The sequence below is a fragment of the Lycium barbarum genome, chromosome 2 (genome assembly GCF_019175385.1).
Source record: "Lycium barbarum isolate Lr01 chromosome 2, ASM1917538v2, whole genome shotgun sequence".
NCBI classification, from domain to species: Eukaryota; Viridiplantae; Streptophyta; class Magnoliopsida; order Solanales; family Solanaceae; genus Lycium; species Lycium barbarum.
This window is the reverse complement of record NC_083338.1, coordinates 147779948-147802796: the sequence shown is the minus strand read 5'-3', so window position 1 is coordinate 147802796 and position 22849 is coordinate 147779948. Positions and strand designations below refer to the sequence as shown.

Here is a 22849-nt window from a genome sequence, read left to right as displayed (position 1 = left end):
GGCCCAACAATGAATGCGGCAGATGATGAGTCCCGAATTAGGACTTTTTTGTGTGCAATGAACTGAGGCGTCGATGGCGTCGAATCTACTCTCTCGTTATGAATAGACCCGAAATTCGATCGAAAATTTGGTAGTTAAAGTCCTTTTGCCAAACAACGACGAAAGTTAGTCGAATCGAAAGCCTTAATTTTTCGACACTAAATTCATGTTTTAACACAATGTTTTCTGGTTTAGAAAGTTCAAGACCAGATTTGAAAAAAAAGAAGAGGAAAACTCAAGACTTTTTGTGAAAGAGCATCCTCCTTTTTCTTTTTAAGAATCCGAGAATGAAGAACAGGGTTCCATTGAACTAAGTTTCGTATTGCTTTTTTGATGAACGAGTGAGAAACCTAAAAATAAGGAACAAGGATTGGGTATCTTTTCATTCGAAAACGTTCCGTCCCCTAATACGATTCAACTCGGATTCATTTATAGGGTTTTGATTGCGTTAAAGTGAAGAGAGGAGCGTGGGAGAGAGGTGAAGTGGGGTGACAGACGCGTGGGGGGGGGGGGGGGACAAGGCATGGTGGAGGACAGTGGAGAACGTGAGGGAGAGGAAGAGGAAAGAGAGGAGCCATGTGAGGGGCGGCGGAGATGAGGGAGAAATAGAGAAAGGGATAGAAGGGAAGGGTGAATGGATTTAGGGTTGAAAAAATGAGGGAATTGGGTTGGGCCGGTCGGGTCTTGGTATTGGGCTGGCAGATTGGTTGGGAATATTGGGCTAAATTATTTTGGGTAGGGGAATAATGTGGGCTGGTCCGTTCGTTGGTCCGAAAATGAGTTCTTATTTCTTTGTTTCAATTATTTGTGGGCTTCTAATTTGACAACTAGTACAATATTTATTATGTGAAGATAAATAGTAATTAGTATATAGAAAGTAAGGATTTAACAAAGTAAAAATTAATTTAACGAGTACAAATCCCAAGATGAGACGATGACGAACCCTTTAAAATTTGTGATAAAGTAATATTCATAATGTTGAAAATAAATGTAGCGAAAATAATAGTAGTGAAAATAAAGTATTTAGCTCGTCAGTAAATTTAGAAGCCCGAGTAAATAAAATTAAGTAAAGGCGGGACAAAATTGGGTGTCAACAATTGTGTTATTGATTTTGGTGGTCATTGGGACCAGTTCTTACCCTTAGAGGAGTTCGCGTACAATAATAGCTATCACTCCAGTATTGATATGGCACCATTCGAGGATTTATACGGTAGGAGGTGTTGTTCTCCTATTGGATGGTTTGATGCTTTTGAGGTGAGACCTTGGGGTACTGACTTGTTGAGGGAGTCCTTGGATAAGGTAAAGTTGATTCGGGAAAAGCTTATTGCAGCTCAGAGTAGACAAAAAGAGTATGTGAATCGAAAGGTTCGTGATATGGAGGTCAAAGTTAGGGATCAGGTCCTATTGAAGGTTTCACCCGGGAAAGGGGTAATGCGATTCGGGAAGAAGGGTATGTTGAGCCCGAGGTTTATTGGCCCTTTTGAGATTCTTTGTCGAGTTGGTGAGGTGGCCTATGAGTTGGCTTTTGCCACCAGGTTTGGCAGGTGTTCATCCGGTATTCCACGTTTTAATGTTGAAGAAGTACCATTTAGACGGGTCTTATATCATTCAGTGGGATTCGGTATTATTTGACCAGAATTTGTCCTTCGAGGAAGAGCCAATAGCAATCTTGGATCGGCAAGTGAGAAAGCTGAGGTCCAAGGATATTGCATCAGTTAAGGTACAATAGAAGCACCGTCCGGTGGAGGAGGCCACTTGAGAGACTGAGGCGGATATGCGGAGTAGATATCCTCAGTTGTTCGACAGTTCAGGTACCTCCTTTTCTCCACCTTTTCCCTTGTTGCTCGAGGATGAGCGATTGTTTGATTGGTATCTGATGTAACAACCCGTTTGATCGTTTAGCACTTTTGAACTCGCTTTCGCTAAAATACCCTTTTCGTAGTTTCAAAGGGCATTCTTGACTTGCGGAAATTGGTGGCACGGTGATTTAATTGGCGGGTACTTTTTTTGAAATATATTTATTTAATGTGTGTGAATAGAATAGTTTATTTATAGGAATATGAGTTTCACACATATAAGGTCTAAGTTGGTAAATAAAGTATTTTACGGAATTAGAATGATTATATTTATTACAATGGTTAAGTGAGTAAGTAAATTGTAGAAATTATTGGGCTAAGTTATAGGGCTTAACCCACTTCTTATGACCCATATATATTAGAAGCCTAGGGTTTAAAAATAATTCATTTACTGTGGCCATGAAAAATAAAGAAAATAGAAGCAATTTGACGCAATGGACGGCAACAACTGTTTTTCGTGGACCTAAAATTTTTAGAGAAAACAGGTAGATTTCTTTTACGTTTTGTTCTTAGTATTCTCTTATGAGTATAATTATTAGGTAATGATGACTGAAATTCTTATTAATTAATTGGGTTTGTACGTATTAGCAAAGGTTGGTTGAGTACGGAAGTTACGGCATCCTTCGAAGGGGAGATTCTTTACTAATCTCCAGGTAGGTGATTTGAGTTGGTTTAGTCACAATATTATGTATATGACAATGTGAAGGTGGAGTAGTATTATATCTCCTTACGGTATAGTTGCTATAAAATTTAGGGGATAGTTAATGAAGGTCATAATGTTTACAAAATGATTTGAGGAGCCAATTATAGTTTAATGATGAAATAAGCTTTGGGAATATTTGATATAATGGGTGCATGGTCATTCACTGTTTTGCTAAGTGATACAATGGGTGTATGGGTACAGTTCTATGTTTATGCCTAGTGAAAGTCAATGTTCTTCCGATTTTGAACAAAAAAAAAATCTCTTATGATTATCACGTTAGCCACTTCGACTTTTATTATATTAGGTATATGAAATTGATTATTAAGATTTTGGGATAATTGAAGGTTTGAGCCCTAGTCTTAAGAAATGAGAAATTATGATTTGAGAGTCCATTTATGGATGGAATTGACTAATTTTCAGAATATACGACCCTTAGGTTATGGGCAAAATGATTTTTAAAGAAAATTCCAGTTTTGCCCTTCTGGGCTAGAGGTCATTTTTCGGGGTGCGTTTTTGGGTTTCGAATATAAGTATAGCAATATGGCTATCCTTAGATTCGTATTCTAATGTAAATCGCGTATTTGATATATTTCAATCACTCAGAGGCTCTACGCAAATGAAAGGCATTGGTTTGATCGTTCGTGGCACCCGCTCGGCATTGAGGTAGGTTATGGTCTACTTTAGTTAGACTCTGATTAGAGAATTGTATGTAGTTATAGAAAGTGATGGGGATAGCATGATAGGACTTCGAGCATGAAGTGGAGGTGATCCAATTAAGTTGGTTCTGTCAGCTGTTATGTGGGCTTGTCTCTGTATGTGTTATTTTATGTGATTATCACCTGTTTGTATCTTCGTCACATACTAGCTCACTCATCACATAAAAAGGAATGGTAATATTGATAATTGAACAGTGGACAGTAATATGACTTGTACTTGTTGATTTCATATTGGTGATATTGTTGAGAGTGATATCATGCATGACATGCTTTCCATATTATTGTTGTGATAATTGGTGAGGTGAGTGATTGAGAGACTCCGAGGTTTTTCCCGGAGATTGAGAGTGACAGAGAGACTCCGAGGTCTTTGCCGGAGGTTGAGAGTGATTAATAGCCTCTGAGGTTTCTGCCGGAGATCACGAGTGGTACATGAACTTCGCGGGTCCCCCATGGGTCATGGCTTCGAGGCACTGCCCTTAGCATGTGTGTACGAGAGTGGAGTGAGAGAGGTGACTGTTGCATTGCATTGCATTGCATTGCATTGCATTCATTCACTCATATATTTGATTGATCATCTGGTGAACTATATCTGTCTTGGTTGATTTCATGATTCCTTTACACTTTACTTGTGTATGATACGTGATCATACCTGTTTGCTCTATGTGCTACTTGTTAGTTTTCACTTCTTCATGTGTTATCTAATCATTATCGGACTATGATGCTTACCGGTACTGGTGTTGTACTGATACTACTCTTGCTGCACTTTTGTTGAGTGCAGAGTACGATCCAGGCTCCAGTTCTACACCCTGTGGCTGATACGCGAGGGTGACATCTTTCAGTCATTCAGGGTGAGCTACTTGATCATCCGTGGCCCCTGAAGGACCTCCTTTATTTATTTCTATTTTTGTATTCGACAGACAATATGTAGCCTTTGGGTATTTTCAAACTTGTATTCCGTATTATGTTTAGCGCTCTTGTACCCTTTGACCAGATTTTGGGGTTGTCGTGACATTTCTAGTTATGATAAGTATTTAAGACTTGATAACTTATTCATATTCAGTTTTCCACTTATTTAACCTGTTAATAGTAATGTGGTTCGCCTACTCGGAGGGATAGTTTAGGTGCCACCACGACTCGCGAATTGGGTCGTGACACAGTATTTAAGACTTGATAACTTATTCTTATTCAGTTTTCCGCTTATTTAACCTGTTAATAGTAATGTGGTTCGCCTACTCGGAGGGATAGTGTAGGTGCCACCACGACTCGCGAATTGGGTCGTGACAAGTATATGTATGTTCGTGCAAGAAATAAGTATATATTGTTGGAAAATAATGATCCCGCCCAGGAATAATATCCATTTTAAGTATCAATATAACAAGGACACCAAATCTTTTAACGACGTAAAAAATACAATACACGAGAGGAGCAATACAATAACACTATAGTGAAAATATTACAACTGATAGTCTTAAAAGACTACATCACACTCAAAGAAAATAACTCTCTTTATTTTTAGACACTTCACTATAGCACCTACTCGCAGACTCTATTTTCCTTCGCAGATCATTTTCTATCAACTAGATGGCGTATGCCCGTGCTGCGCCCGGGCCCAACACTTTGGATTATAGTGTATCTATGTGTATGTAGTTGTGTTTTTATAGTGATAATATATATATATATATATATATATATATATATATATTAAATTGCTAATAAACATACGTAAGTTTGCACTGTTTTTATGCATATATATATACACACACACACACACACTATGTTCAAAACTCGATTAATATAACATTGTAGTTTGTGCTTCGTATCCAAAACTTTATTATATTAGTGTTTTCTACGAATACAAAGTTTGCAAAAATTTATTAATACTTTTTAAAAGAGAAGACTTGTTTAAAAGGAAACTATTTTCCTCTCTTTGAGACAAAACAATAGCAATATTTAAGCATAAGTTGATACTTTGAATTTTAATTCGATGAATTTAAAGGTGTAAAATATTCTATTGTTAATGTATGTAGATTGGACCTAAACAATACTTATTATTTTTGGATAATTCTAATTCAAATTATTAAATTAATTTTACATGTTTAAAACGAAACAAAGTAGAAATTTAATTTTCTATTTAAACGAAGATAGAAAAGCCTTCCTAAGCAAGCAAATGATTGAACAACTCTATTCTGTTGTGCCAAAAGTAATAGAAACTGTACAAATAATAAACAGATAGAACAGCCTTCCTAAGCAAGCAAATGATTGAACAACTCTATTGTGTTGTACCAAAAGTAATAGAAACTGTACAAAGGAAATTGCAAAGGTAATTTGTTCATTTTCTTAAAAACGTTGTACTGTACCAGCACGTGTCCTTGTAGCCCCTGACCTACTGCCTCTTTCTTTTCTAATAATTTTGGGCACGACGAACCTGCCCCAAACCCACATTTCTATTTAAACAAAGAACTATTATTTTTTAATTTTTGGTGAATATTCTTGGTTTAGCTAATTTTACTTGTCGTGTTGTCTTTTGCATGTTTTTTTTTAAGGAAATGTCAATTATAATTATAATTTGACTAATTTACCTTATTTATTATTTGATCCATTTAATATTAATTTTTCTTTTACGACATTAATCTCTTTTCACATTTATTAGAGTAAGAATAAAAATGAAAAAGTAATTAAATTCTATCTTATTTAAAATGTAAATATTTTAAGTATATTTATTTTAGCAAACATAACAAATAAATGACATGGCGGAATAGTAAATACAACAGTTAAATATCTAGATTCGATCTCAGTCTAATATAAGAAAAGAAAGGAAATTGTATGATTTGGCTACTTAACCTTCTGAAGAAAAGCAATAATCTGGGGTCCAGATTTTTTTTCTGTATAATGATTTCATTTGCTCTCACTAATGGGTTGATACGCATGTGGCAATTAATCCACCATTATTGACTTAATGGGGATACTTTGGGAATTACATGAAAATATTTTGATTTTTTAATATGGAGTCCATGTTTTTTTTTATGTATTGCTTTTTTTTTAATATGTGGTCGACTTTTTTTTTTTTTTTTTTACATGAGTTTGGAGGTGGTGAGGTCTATTTTTTTTTTTTTTTTGGTACATGAGTTGGAGGACGGATGACGATCCTCCTCCAAACTCATGTTCCTATAATAGTACTAGATGGCCTATGCCCGTGCTGCGCACGGGCCCAACACTTTGGATTATAGTGTACCTATGTATATGTAGTTGTGTTTGGATAGTGATAATATATATATATATATATATACATACATACTATGTTCAAAACACGATTAATATAACATTGTAGTTTGTGCTCCGTATCTAAAACTTTATTATATTCGTGTTTGCTACGAATACAAAGTCGACAAAAATTTATTAATACTTTTTAAAAGAGAAGACTTGTTTAAAAGGAAACTATTTTCCTCTCTTTGAGATAAAACAATAACAATATTTAAGCATCAGTTGATACTTTCAATTTTAATTCGATTAATTTAAAGGTGTAAAATACTTATTATTTTTTATCAAATTTTGATTTGGATAATTCTAATTCAAACTATTAAATTAATTTTACATCTTTAAAATAAAACAAAGTAGAAATTGATTTTCTATTTAAATGAAGAAATACTGTTTTTTAATTTTTGGTAAATAATCTCGGTTTAGCTCATTTTACTTGTCATGTTGTTTTTTGCATGGTTTTTTAAGGAAACATCAATTAGAATTATAATTTGACTAATTTATCTTATTTATTATTTGATCTTCATTTGATATTAATCTCTTTTCACATTTATTAGAGTAAGAATAAAAATGTAAATTCTATCTTATTTTAAAATATAAATATTTTAAGATATTTATTTTAATAAACATTACAAATAAATGGTATGGCGGAATAGCAAATACAGCAGTTAAATATCTAGATAGATATCAGGCTAATATAAGAAAAGAAATGAAATTGTATGTATTTAGCTACTTGACCTTTTGAAGAAAAACAATAATATAGGGTCCATGTTTTTTGCTGTGCAATAATTTCATTTGCTCCCACTAATGGGTTGTGTTATATCCCGCATTTTTGCATGTTTGGAAAAATTCGAAATGAATTCGACTTGTAAGAAATAAGGCCATAATTTGATCTCTATTTAAAATATGTGTTTTGTCCATGAAATGTTGATATGGAAATATCGAGGAAGGCTAAGGGCAAAAATTGGAATTTCGGAAATTAGTTTCGGCAATTACAAAATAAGCTCCTAAATGAATTGGGCTAGTGAAAAAAAAAAACAAGAGGCCCAAATTAAAAGGGGTGGCCGGCCATGGCTATGGGAAAAAGGCCCAAGCCCATTATTAAGAAAGACCAATTAAAATAAATAGAAGGGGTCATTCTTTCTTCAACACAATAGAACTTTCAAGAACAAGAGAGAGAAAGAGCAAGAACAAAGGCCATTCGGCCACTTCAAAAAAAAAAATTAAAAAAAAATTATGCAGCTCAAATCTTTGGTTCAAACTCATATCTTTTGAATTTCTATTAAGTTGGAAACCCTCTTCAATGTGATACAAATTTGGAGGCAAGAAAGTACTTTTTTTTTATCAAGTGGAAATTCTTGAAAAAGGTAAGAATTCTACTCTTTTTATCTTGGAAGAATTTTATATATATATATATATATTGTAGTATATGGCAGTGAATGTAAAGTATGAGAATTTTGTGTTATGGGTATGTGGCCGAAAATGGGTATTGATGGAGAGGAATGATCAAATTTTATTTATTATGTTAATTGTGTTGTAATGACCTTTTAATGCAAATGGAAGAATTCTAGTTCTAGCTGGCATGAAAAATTTGTTGTTAAGTTGTTGTCGGAAAGTATGTGATGTTATTATAGATTATGTAATTGTGAGAATGGAATTGTTAAAGTGCAAATTTCGGTTGTTGTTGATGAAATTGGAAGACGAAAAATGTGTTGTGAATGTTGTGTCGAAGGTTGGAGATTTCGGATGAATTCTAGTCTTGGTGGGATTTTTGTATATTTTGTAGAATGGTATGAAATGCCTTGAAATACTTTTGAATGATCTTGAATTGGTAATGAACGTGTAAGTGTCGATATTGGCTTGAAAAATTCGTAGTTGAATTGAATGTCGATGAATTATGTTGAAAGGAAGGTTACTAGTGTTGGAATGCATTTTAGATTGGTTTTTGATGTTGTTGGTATGGTTGTTGATGAATTTGCGAGTTTAATTCTCGGGGATGTTGAATTTACAGGGGAGGTGCTGCCGAAATTTCGGTAGACAAATACTAATTAGAATTAAAATTCTAAGTACTTGTAGCTAATTTTTGGAAATTGATAATATTATTGTAGATATTGGAGAGCCCGAGACTTGAGTCGGGATTTGTTTGGCGAGTGATCGAGATTTGGTAGTGAGCAATCGAGGTATGTGAAGCTTACTGTTCTTCCTTTTTGGCATGACCTTTATGAAATAAATGAATGACATATATGTATGCTCCAAAGAAAAATCCTATTCTTAGAGCCACTAGGTTGGCTAACATCTTTGACCTCCATAGGCTATTCCATATGGCGGGATACATATTCTATGATGTTCAAAGATTCTATTTGTAATGTCCCGAAGGTTGTTCGAAAGAAAAACGAGAAGATTAAAGCCTTTGATGAACATTTCGATATGAAAATATGGTTTTAAAGTCCCCCTTTGATTTGATCCATAAAGTTATCCGCAAGTCTCCTGATATGAATATGTGATCCATAATGATGTTCGAAAGTCCTCTAATATGAATGATACTTAAATTTCCAAGTATGACTTATGAAATATTTTCGGTTCGAAAGATTCTAGTTGGTATACTTCCGAATGATGTTCGAAAAAGATTTGATATGGATAAAGTTTTAGATACATATATTTTGATACATACATATGATCTTAAGGCTCCATTTGATTTGCTCCATAGAAATGGTTGAAAGTTACCCTAATATGAATGTCACTTGAAATTCCGAAAAGAGCTTCTGAAATGCTTTTAGAAAGTCCCGTACTTCAAAAGTTTGTAACTTTCGTTTACTAACTCCGATTGACCTGAAACTGATTTCCGAGCCTTCGGATGTCGTACATATATTTGTTCATCGAGTTTTGAAATTAACTTATTTATTTATATGCATATGGTTTCTGCACTACTCCGCTCGTGCCTACTACTATGACATCGTTCGCCGGTTCCCGGACCGGTTTTGTGATCGTGCGCACTATGTTATATTCGGGAGTATGATGTGTTACGGTTCCCTAGGCCTCGCCATAGGGTCGGGTTCCGCTTATATACGGCGTTATGATGTGATATGACATATGATATGTTCTGATATTGTGATGTGATATGATGATACGATATGTTCGGGGATTGTACGGAGATTTGAAACCTTCTGGAGTATGATGTGTTATGGCGCCAGTGTCGAAGTGGCGACCACGTTCCTGAGCCTTATGCATGATTTCTATTTGCATTACTTATGTTTTAAAACAGGTTTGATATACTGGTTCTGTAACCGCTTTCCATACTCTTTATTTCAGTTCTGATTTGGATTACTGTACCTCATGCTTTACATACTCAGTACATATTTCGTACTGACCCCCTTTCTTCGGGGGCTGCGTTTCATGCCCGCAGGTACAGATGTTTGTTCTGGTGACCCGCCAGCGTATGATACATTCTGCTACTTGGAGTGTTCCATTGACTCGGAGCCCTTACTTTTGGTAAAGATCTTTCATGGTATATGACTCTGTATATATGTATGACTATCTGGGGTACGGCGGAGCCCTGTCCCGTCATATGTTTCTGTCATGATTTGTAGAGGCCTGTAGTCATATATGTGGGTCATGTTTGTTCGTTTGTGATTATGATTTGCGTCTTAATGCGGCCCCGTTTACTATTATGGCCAAAACGGCCCATTTGTCTGTATATGTGTATATATATTTGGCGATGTGTATTCCGCCAATCTACTGGATTTGGATATGATGTTTCTGTACGGGCGACCGCTTAAGATAATATTGTTTTCAGTATTTGCTTAAAACGATGTATGTTAAGTTTGAACGAATTTTGATATGTAGATCTGGTACGTAAGTCTGTTTGGGCGTCCAAATAGGGCACCAGTCGCGGCCCACGAGGCTGGGTCGTAACAGAAGTGGTATCAGAGCGGTTTGTCCTCGGAATGTCTACAGGCCGTGTCTAGTAGAGTCTTGTTTATCGGTGTGTTGTGCACCACATCTATAAACAGGAGGCTACAGGACATTTAGGGTGTTACCTTTCTTTGGATCTTAGATCGTGCGATAGAGCCCAGCCATAGGAAATGAAATTCCTTTCTACTAACCCTTAATTTCAGCTGAAGAACGGCATCGACAAAAGAGAGTGGCTGATGATATTGGAAGCTGCACGGTACATAGGTAAGCAACGATGCGAAAGGGGCATGTTGGATAAGGTAAGAATATCGAGATATGATTGAAAAATATGGTGGAAGAATGAAAGGTAAGGTAAACAGGAAAGTGTAACAGGTGCAGTTTGAGTTGGACATGTGAGGTAAATCTCGACATCTTTATACTTTTACTTGAAATTGTTAGCCCTGTGTGGCTATGATACGGTATGATATATGCGTATATATGTTGGCCCTGTGAGGCATTGTTGGTATTTCCTGCATGCAGGTTTTGGGATAGTAAGAAGTACAGAGGAACCTCTGCCCAAATTGTTAGCCCTGTGTGGCTGTACAATAATTTCATTTGCTCAATGAATCCATCATTATTGATTTAATGAGATACTTTGGAAATTACATGAATATTGTTTGATTTTTTAATATTGGATGCACTTTTTTTTTTTTACATTGTTTGTTTTTTTAATATGGGAGTCACCTTTTTTTTTTCTTAAATTGCTTGATTTTGTTAATATGGATTTCACTTTTTTTTTTTAAATATTGATTTGTGTTTAATATGAGGCCCACATTTTTTTTTTAATGGACTGACGACTAACGACGAAAAGTAGCTAACCGACTCTTCTATATAGTTAAAATTAAAATATCCGTGGACTACTCTCAACTTTCTATGTAGTACTCTCTTTGTTGGTGTGCCTGTGCCTCAACTGAATGAAGGGCCTCCTATTTATAGGAGTACATGCCTACCATGAGACCAATCAGATTGCTTGCTTTTTCTAACTTGCAACTCAATTTGCTACAATTGCAAATTGCAAATACAACACATCACGTACTACTTTGCAACTTGCTGCCAGCTTTTCTTTTTCCTTTTCTTTTATTTCTTGTTGCCAATGTTTTCTATTATGGGTCAAAATGCCCCAAAAAAACCATTTTGAACCAAAATACCTCAATAAAAAAAATGTTACAAAAGTACCTTTAGCGCAGTAAAATACTGCGCTATAGCACTTCACGGAGACGGAGCCGTTAAGTGCTATAGCTCAGTATTTTACTGCGCTATACAAATGTTTCTCTCACCTATAACGCAGTAAAATACTGCGCTATATGACTCCGTCATTTTCCATAACATTACATTTTCACTCCTTTTTACGTAATTTATCTTTTTTACGTAGTTTAGCCATATATTAATCATGCTTTGAGATTCCGGAACTTCAATATTTTATATAGAACTCTAGTTATATTTGTACAATTAATAAAATAAGCTCAACACATCAAGAATACGCAATACTTTGGATTGTCGTTTTAGTGGTTGAAAAGTGCTCGAAGTCCTTTTTTGTTTGAAGACTTGTAGTCATTAACTTTAAGTTATTTATCTTTTAGGGTTTCGTCTTATTTTTAAATTAATGCTTAACTTTATTTCGAATGTGTCACCTTTTTTTTTATTATCAATTTAGGATGTGAAACTATAAATAATAATAAAGACTAAGATAATATTTATAAATATGCAAAAAATAGATCATATTTACGATAAATTGTACAACACTAATGTATATACACTATCGAGGATGGGTCCCACATGTAGTATGCCGGAGACTATCCCTAGGCCTAAGGCTCATACCATCCCCACCGCCCTCGCCATCGTCTCCATCGCCCTTTTTCCTCTTAATAACCGAGCGCTCCAAGTCATGATCATATCCTCTTCCCCTAGCCCTTGCGCCCTTAACTAGAACATGTTTCTTCTTGGGATCTAGTCCCGCTGGCATGCTCAGAACCTCAGGCTGAGCTGGGTCTGGAAACTCGACCTCTTCCTCGTCGGGAGTCGCCACCGCAGGCGCTGAAGGATGAACCTGAAAAGTATATAAATATTAGTACTATTTCTTATTTATATTGAATACATTAACGTTATTTATTTAATCAAACCTGTGTGTAAACGGGGGCCTGAGTAGGCTCCTGAGATGGGTGTGGTGGTGAATATGAGGTAGTCTCCTGGACGAGATGTTGTTCGAAGTCCAAGTAAAGGTTATAAAAATTAAATAAATATTTACCTCATATTGAATAAAATTAGTTTTAAGTAAAAAACTTATATGCGCCTCGGTAGTCTTATGAGAAGACACCTCTGCTTCGGCAGGCTGATGAGAATGCTCCTGAATTGGTAGCTCCTGTGGACCCACTGGCGCCGAATCCTAAAATATGAAAAAAATGAAATAATAAGTAACATACATACTTAAAATAAGTACTTTAAATGATCAAATATGTATATTAAATATTGACCTTATATTCAATAAAACTAATTTTAATTAAAAGCTTACATGTGGCTCGACAGTCACATCGGAAGACATCGCTAGCTCGGCAGGCCCATGAGAAAATGTCTACGTGGGTGGCTATGGTGGACCCGCTGGCGCCGAATCCTAAAATATAAAATATTACTAAATAATGAGTAACATATATATATATATTTAAAATAAATAATTTTAAAGGAACAAATAAGTATTTTAAATACTAACCGGGATCAAAAACTCTCGAAGTCAAGAATCCTGGCTCCCTCTAAATTCCTCACTGGCCGCTCATCAACTAATGAAGCGCGTAAGGCCGCCCAATCAACGTTATCACCCTCCTCCATGTATGCATTCTGGCTCGATTGTGATGAAGACCTAGGTATCTGAGCAAGTAAGAGCGCCGGCGTGAACGTAGGTGAGTCCCCAGGTGAGCTGCCACCGGCCTGGAACGGCTGCGGATGGACTAGACCGTGAACGCCCTCTGGAATGGGATCGGCCTCATCCGCCTCATCTACCAGATGGTGTCCTCCACCACCAGGTCCTCTAACAGCAGCGCCGCGTCCCCTACGCGCACGGCGTCCTCCAGCAGTACGGCATCCTCTGCCAGCATGGCCTCCTCCTCGGGAGCACCCGGTCCTCCTCCCGGTGTTGTCTGATACTCAGCCTCCGGAACAGGCTCCGCCATGCGCCTGATCTCGCCTGCCTGCCGGATACCATCCTCGGATATCCGTACCATCTCCGTGGCAAGCCTCGCAAGCCCAGGGTAAGGCATATGCTCTAACCCCAAGATGCGTAAACGTTGTACAACCACCATCTGCATTTGTGTTTAACAGAAAAAAAAGTTTATTTTTAAAACGTAACAATTAGTGCAATTAAATAAATCTAAATACGATAAACTTACCAATGCCTCGTACTTCCTTGCGAGTGCTGAGTATCCTACATCCCTAGGGGGATGCAAAGTTAGATTGCCGATCAATCGGCGTGTGATCTGATGATACCAGCGAATGTGATGCTCAATGGGAGTCAAATGGCCGACCACCGCTAAAGTGCCCAACCTGTTCTCACAACGATGGAGCTGGACATCCATGAAAGCCAAAAAATCATTATCAACGGCAGCCCGATCGTCCCGTTGGTAGTGTCGGAGCTCATGACGAACATCAGGGGGTACACTCTGTGTATGCCCAAACTGTCGTAAGACACGCTCGGACATGTGATCCTTTACGATGTCCAGGTGTATCAATGGACACCGCGACCTCCAAACCCCCTGACCTGTCCTACAGAAGGGCGACAAACTATCTAATATAGCAGCGTACGACGTCCATATAAATAGCTGCATAACATATAAATAAAAATCAGTGATCACCAAGTAGAAAAGACGTTTAATTAAATTATTAATGTAAATTTAAATAGTTTTACCGCATCGTCCGTCATGTGATCAAGCTGGTCCCGGAATGGAAGAATACTGTGGTGCGTATCCACATCCCGGTCAAAAACCGCTGTCCACCTCCTCGCATAAGGCATGTCAATCTCGAGGTGATGCCTAGGTTGTCACGACCCAGCTAGGGGCCGTGACGGGTACCCGGGGCTAGCCACCGAGCACCACTCGTTCTAATACTCATCTTACTCATTTAATGCCCTTTTACCAATTTTATACACGAATTGTAGGAAAATTATATTTTATATAGAAACATGAATACTTATATACATTTGCCTCTCGGCCATCAAAATAATATATACATAATAATAACATCTTGTGAGACCATCTGACCCACACTGCGTATCTACGAGCCTCTACTGACATACTAAACATATAGACGGAACAAGACTCCGTCGTGCCCAAAATATGCATATATACCAAAAGAAGAATCATAAGCACCTCTGGACAATGGAGTGCTCTCAATCAGCTGACAGCTACTAAGGGTCTTGACCAAGCTCACCTCTCTATCTACCTGTGGGCATGAACACAGCGTCCAAAGAAAACGGACGTCAGTACGAACATTGTACTGAGTATGAGAGGCATAAATAATAAAGAAAGACAGTGTTAATATAATGTGAACATCAATATGAAACATCTGAATCTGAATGACAATCATAAAAGAAGTAATGCATGCTGTCATACTCATCATAATTTCATATATGTATAATATGCAAGCTGCCCGTCCATATCGGAACGGTGTGATAATCAATAACATTAGCCCGCGTCCAGGCCTCCCGCATCCGGGGTACCATCTCATGCCGCCCACTAGTGGTGTCTGCCCATGCCAAAAGGCCATGGTGTATCCGTATAGCTGCCCGCCTTGGCGGTGACTGCCCGGCCAACTAGGCGCGGTGTAATATGATCATGACATGCTCATAAAAAAATACTTGTAATAATATGCTTATCATAATATGCTTATCATAGTACATGCATAAGACTCAAGATCAATTATACTCTGTCGGGGTGGCGTAAGGTCGTGATCCCCCGATTTCATTATGGAGCAATTATTGACATTCTGCCTCACCTTGAAGGAATTAGTACATAAGGTGAGTGTAAGAAATAAATAGCATTATTATCAATATGGCATTATCATATCATATCTCTTATCTCTTATCTTATATAGACATTTATGGACTTAGGCTTCTAGCTTTCCGGAAAATAGGAACTCATGAAGAGGAAAAGAACTCATGCTATAGGATTCATGCCATTAGAAAGAAAGGACTAGCCTCACATACCTTTGTCGTTTAGCTATGTTATCGTTCACTTGCCCTCCCCCAATGTCACGTCGTTACCTTCACGGGAGAATTTGTATTAACATTAGTTAATCGACTATAAGAACGCGTCGTAAATTCTAGAGAAAATTGGACAGCATTTCCCCTGTAAACTTAACAATCCCCGAAATTCCAACTTAGCCAAACATCAATCAAAATACCAACAACAACAATACCAACAATTTCATATCAAACTAGGATTAAATCCATTCTTAAATTACTCCCAAAACAGCCCAATATGCATTCGGATGCCAATGCTTGTATACACTTCTTTATTTCCGTATATCCATAATATAAGAACAACAACTACAGCCAATCCCCCGATATTCCAGCCTACAAAACAGTCCATAACGACCATAAAACAGTCCCCAAAATATTGTCAATAAACAGTCACTAAAATTACATAAAACGGCCCCAAATATCGGCACAAAACAGCCATGAAAATTACATAAAACAGCCCCAAATATCGGCACAAAATAGCCCGGTATACGCTTTGTATACAATATCTTTATACACTTTATTCTCTCAAATTCAAGAACAACAACTTATCAACAACATCAACAACAATATCAACAACCTCATATAGCAATATAAGCACCTAGAAATCTCTCAAAGTTCCAATCAAAAACAACCCTCAAGGCAACCATATCAACCAACTAATCTATGACTTCATAACATAATTCCCTTCACTTTAAACTAGGGAATTCTCCCATTAATAACTTAATTAACAAGAATAGAATATATTACATACCTTATTGCCCAGAAAACTCAACTAAAATCCTAGCTCCAAGCTTCAATAATCAGCCACACATCAAGCACCAAACACTATAATCCTTTCCTAACTAGTTTCCAATTCCTAAGATGAAATCTTGGTTTGATTTGGAGGAATTCAACTTGAAAGATTTAGAGAGCTTTTAGGAGGGTTTGGGAGGGTTTAGAGAGAGTTTAGAGTGAGAGAGAGGGGTAGAAAATGAAAAAAAATCAGATTTTTTCGTTTTTTTAGTTTCTGATTTTTACTGTTCACACGTACTGTTCACACGCGTCTACTGTTCATCCGCGTCTACTGTTCACCCGCAGAATTATTTCATGGACTCAATTTATTTTTCTAAGGTGTAACATTCTTCCCCCCTTGGGAACATTCGTCCTCGAATGTTAAACTATTCGGGATTCTACGAAATTTCGCCATATATTTTCCTTTAACTGACTCGGAGTACCATGACCACACTATTCTTGCTTACCTATTACACCTCTTTTTGAGTACCCACTTGGTTTCATCGGCGACGCATAAATACTTGCAAGTTACACAATCATTCTTGCATGATTTGTGTACATACATTTCTATACATATACAAGTATCTACATTCGTATTCATATTCGTATTCGTATTCGTACTCATTTACCCATCATTAGACTTATTTCTGCACAACTCTCACTCTTTGTTTTAGAGTCTATATTTGTCACATCTTGGAGTCCATCATTTCAATCTCTATACTTATATTATCTTTACTCGTTTCCCCTTTTTTTTTAGGGTTCTATTTGTATCATTCTCAAATCCGTCGTCTCACCTTCAAATCTTTACTTCATATATCCCTATTTCACTTACCACAGAAGTCGTTTCAGCAATGTGTTCACATTCATTATAGCCCTTCATATTCGTATCTCTATCTCCGTGATGCTGTTATATTATTTTGCTAATAAACTTATTGTATTTTACTCGTGCTTATACATCCAATCGCTACTCCAGTATCGTACTCTATTAGAGTTACACTTTCTCCTCCATGTCATGTTTTAGTGCTACTAATCTCCTTTGTTCACTCTATCATTTCTCTTTACCGTATCAATGTCGCTCTTATAACTCTCATTACTATCAATTCAATAGTATCTAACTCAACTCTTGTAGTCATTAACGATACTCCTAGCTTAATCTCATTCTGCCATTACTCTTTTGCACATCATCTTTTCTTGTTAGGACATATTACAAGCTTATATCTTATCTCCTTTGGATTCTAGGAAAATTTCGGCAGAGTTTCCTCTGTATTTCTTACTATCCCAAAACCTGCACGCAGCAAATACCAACAATGCTTCACAAGGCCAATATATATATATATATGTATATATAGTATATCATAGCTGTTGACACCCAATTTTGTCCCTCATTTATTTAATTTTATTTACTCGGGCTTCTAAATTTATTGACAAGCTGAACACTTTATTTTTACTACTATTAATTTTTACTATTTTACTATCAACGTTACTAGCATTACTTTATCACGAATTTCAAAATGGTTCGTCATCATTTTATTTTCGGACTCGTTAAATTAATTATAAGTCAATGTTTTATTAAGTCCTTATTTTCTATATATTAATCACTAATTGTCATCATAATACATATACAAGTTAATCACTTAGGAGTTATAGAAATTAACTACTAAGAAGCCCAAGGGGAAATTCGGCCAATTTGGACTCAATCAACCCACAATTTTTTTTTTAAAACCAGCCAATTGGCCCATTCTCGCCCAAAAGACAGCAGCCCATAAGTTAACCCAGCCCATAATCATTTTCTTCCTAAACCCAACAAAAACAGAGCACTATTTTTTCTTTTGAAAGACCAGCAACGTGAGGCCCTAATCCCTAATCTTCTTCAACCATACACGCCGCCTCCCCTCTCTCTCTCTCTCTACGCTCACGCTCTCTTCCTCCTCTCTCTTTTTCTTCAACCCACGCTCCTTCCACTTTCCCTTGTCCCCCACGCCTGTCCCCCGCTCCTCTCTCTCATACGCTCCCCTCTCTTTTCTATAAAAGGGAGAATTTTATTCAACATTGAGGAGGAAGAAAAGGAACAATAATCCAGCGTTTTTAGAAAGAGAAGGATTACTCAGTGTTTTGAGGGACACAAACCATCTTCCAAACTTGATTTTCCTTGTCCGGTGAACTTTAGCCGTGACCAACAATTATTCTATTTTTCATTTTTTTCGTTTTGAAACTTTCGTTACTTTAATCGGGTTCGTTCGAGTTCGAGTGTAGATTCGAGGCCTCGATACCCGTTCGCTGCACCCAACAAAGGTGATTTTCCCTCCTTTCGTTATTTTAGTTAGTTTCTGGCCGATTACTTGCTGTTTTATTTACATTTTAGTTAAGTTTGTGGTATTAGGATGTTTGTATTATGGAATATTTCTTATGTCTACTGGTTTGTTTCTGGTGTAAATTTTGAATAGCATGCCATAGAATATATATATGTCACATTCCTCTGTTTTTTTTTTGGTAAAAGTTTGATTGTGAAAGCTGGTCTCTTTCTTTTTTAAAAAAAAAAACATGTCTCAGATCATGTAGTTGGATGTGTTTGTGAAGCTTTGTGATAGAAACGTGTATTAGAAATCCTGCTTGCCAATTTATTTAACTATTACGCACATTTAAATGGAAATAATTAAGAAATACAAACATGTTGTGTTTGTCCAGATATGGAAACATTTTAAAATGGGGATGTTTAGATCTATATTCTTAAGTCCCTTTTTAGTTATTATTCATGTGTCTTGACATGTGGGCTATTCTTCTAATCTCTTTGTTTCGTGTAGTATGTTAGGATTAATGCATGTTTAAATCTTACTTCTTATTTAGCAAAGTATGATGTGAATTGTTTGGCTACCATCATGGATTTTTCGGACCGTTTGTCGCGGTGTCTTTAAGTTCATAGCTGTATTTTGAAGTCAATTACTACTGCATTTTCTTTAAGTGGATGGTTCATTTGATAAATGGTTTGCCACAGTTGCTATGCTGAGTAGCTGTTGCCTTCTTGAAATATTATTGCTATCCTATTTTTTTTTTGTTGTGGCTGTCCATTGCTACTGTTTGTTGCTGCAATGTTGTTTGTTGTGGCTGCTCGTGATTGAGCTATTGCTTTGTTTAAAAAGTGACGTCAAAAGCTTCTATGCGCTGTTGTTATGCTTTTTTTTTTTTTTATTTTTTTTTATGAAAAATGAATAAATTGTTACCAAAGTCCCACTGATTTGAATATGATACTATACTTGGGCCGAGGAGAACATTCAATTTGAGATCATGCCTTGTCCGGAAATGTTATCTCTCTTATATGTTAGGCGCTATTATTAATTGCTTGAATTCCATTGGAGCCTGAATTCATGTTGCGTTAATTGAGTTTTCCATGTTAATGAGTGGTATTTAGTTCAAATAATAAGCCTAGTCACAGTTGGATGCTAATCTTTATCTTTTCTTTTCATGTACACTTCGGAGCAAATGGAGTCTCCATAAAGACTCGTTATCCGAACAGTCTCACTTTGAGATTCTGCGGCATTTGGACCTTTCATGCACATTCCCATTCTTACGATATTCATTTGGACAGAAAACAAAGAGGGTGGTTAGCCAAACGGCGGACCACTGAAAGCATTACTCTATGGGGGCCAAATATGGCTTTAGTTATCTTACTTCCATTCTTTATGCTTGTTTATGTGTGACTAACACTTTATCTAGCTGTGTGATTGTAAAAAAAATACTTATGTTGCTTATATTTGACCGAGCCTACTTTATATTAGGATGTCTTAATTAGCAAATTTAGGTCTTAAATTAAAACGAAGTTTAATTGTCCTCATAAGTTTGGCACTTGTTAGTTAGAAAGACAGATATGCTTCCAGAGTATCATAAAATGTTACACACTGACGTTAGCTTATTTTGAGAAATAAGGAAAAACAAACTAGTTTCCGTGGATAACCGTTTCACTTTAGCTTCTTCCTAACATTTGAAACACGTATTTGTCAACAACCTTTACACGGTTTGCATTAAACTAATATTCTTTCTATAAAACCTTTAAACGTTTATTAAAATTAATTTTACAAACAACTGTTTTGAATTTGTTAGTCAGCGTAATTTATTTTCTCCAGATATTTATAAAACATTGCACCATCTTGCGTTTTCTTCAGTTTATTTACAACTAAGCTCTTTTATACCAATTATTATTTTTCTACAAGTCATATTTTAAATAGCATTACTATATATCTATCTATAACTTTTAACAATCCTTATAAAGATATTTCTTAAAATATTATAAAATACTACATTTACACTTAGCCTAACTAACATAAGTCCGGTCGGATTAACCATTGTTAATGGGTCTTAAAGGGTGTGTAATACCTTCCCTTTAGACTAATTGAACCCTTACCTGGAATCTTAAGTTTCGCAGACCTTAAACAGAGTTAACTTTAAACATAACTTTAATAAACTTTAGGTGTCCTAATTCACCGTAAATAATTAGGTGGCGACTCCTTAATACAAACAAAACAGGAATCTCCAATATGTCGTACTTCTAATTTAACCCGGTTAAAATGGGGTATGACAGCTTGGCGACTCTGCTGGGGATTACTTAGGTTCTAACCATAACGGACTTAGTTCAAATAGATTTTGTGTGCTTATTTTAATTACTTTATTTATTTGTTAACTGTTTTTACATGCTATTAATTGTGTGTTTGATATAAACTGTACGTTTGATATAAACTGTTTATGTGTTATTTGCTTTGATAAAACTGTCATTCCGTTCATATTTCTTCCACTTCTGGAAAACTCACACATATTCACACACTTAAAACGGTTCCGCGGTTCGCGCCCGTTCACTACTAAATTACCCCTTTAGTTGGATTGATCTTGTGGATTTAGTCGATCAGCGGTGCAGTCGACGGCCACTGACTTTCCACTCCCAAGTTGTCCGCTTGGGAGAATCTTGTGTCATAAGAAGCCAACTCTTAGTCAGCCTAAGATAGAGCTAAACCAACACACGTTATTAAGAGCATACATTTCATGACCTAGGAGGTTTAATACCCTTGGTGTATTAAATCCATTAGATGACTTTACCCAAACGTCCAAGCGGGTTCACGACCCCGAGTGACACCAATCATACTTTATGTGCATGTTTGAAGGATAATTGTGCCTAAATATTGACTATTTGCTCTAATTAATTAAACTTTAGGAGGGAGGGAATGACTAACGTTTCTATGACAGGTATACATTTGCATCGGAGTACAACAAATGACGAAGATCAAGGGCATCACAAATGGAGCTAGAAGTTAGGCATAGAAATTTTATTTACTTTATTTAGATTAGGAAACACTTTATGTTGCATTCATTTGACATGTAATAAATATTACATTATTTTGTACTTTATTTTTTGAGAAATAGAATCTGTTTAATTAATCAAAGCAACGGGATGACATATTATGGCACATTTTATCCTTTAAACAACGTTAGGCCCACCTCTGGCACGAAGAGGTCACATGCATATTAGGACGCGTTATTTATTTTGATATAATCGTTTACATTTGTTTAGCAACTTGTTTGACTCTACTTGATGAGTTATTTGCTACATGCCTTACTTGACTTTACGTGATCATGACTTTACCTAGATATATTCATGAAATTAACATCGTTTATACTGTATGTTTATTTTATTCCCAACCAGAGAGTTGATTCGTGTTGACACTCAATGGCCGACCATCCTTACGTCACAAGGTCAAAGACGTCATCGTTACCTGAACGTAGTTGGGTTGTTCAAGGAGCCCACATAGGGTTCGGTTGCATTTAGAACAAAAAAATCCAAAATATCTTATGTACGAACTACGCTGACCTGATTCCCATGGGGGATACGTAGGCAGCCCACATAGGGTTCGGTTTCTTTATAACAAAAAAACCATATTTTTATGAACCTTACGAACTGCGTTCTGACCCGATTCTCATGGTGAGATACGTAGGCAGCCCACATAGGGTTCGGTTGCGCTATAACAGAAAATCCAAAAATCCTTACACAAAGAAAACCACACAGGGCCTGATTCCCTCGGCGGGATTCGTAGACTATCAACATACAGATCCGTCACACCTAGAAAAAAAAAATCCAACAAATCTTCTACCCATTTATATAACAGAACTACGCTGACCTGACTCCCATGGCGGGATACGTAGGCAATCCAGATCGGGTTCGGTCCCTTTATTAGAAAACTTCAGACCATTTTTATGTATGTACGAACTACGTTCCGACCTGATTCCCTTGGAAGGATACGTAGGCAACCTATACAAGGTTCGGTCACACCGCAACATAAATTTAGCATACTCT

General features: G+C 36.5%; 1 long non-coding RNA gene across 1 annotated transcript; it reads left to right on the top strand.

Moving 5' to 3' along the window:
• Positions 1–2264: 2264 nt before the first annotated feature.
• On the top strand, positions 2265–4344 carry LOC132623557 (uncharacterized). Its single transcript, XR_009576291.1, has 4 exons — positions 2265–2380; positions 2484–2548; positions 3202–3261; positions 4093–4344. It is a non-coding gene; the product is annotated as an uncharacterized LOC132623557 (long non-coding RNA).
• The last annotated feature ends 18505 nt before the right edge of the window (positions 4345–22849 follow it).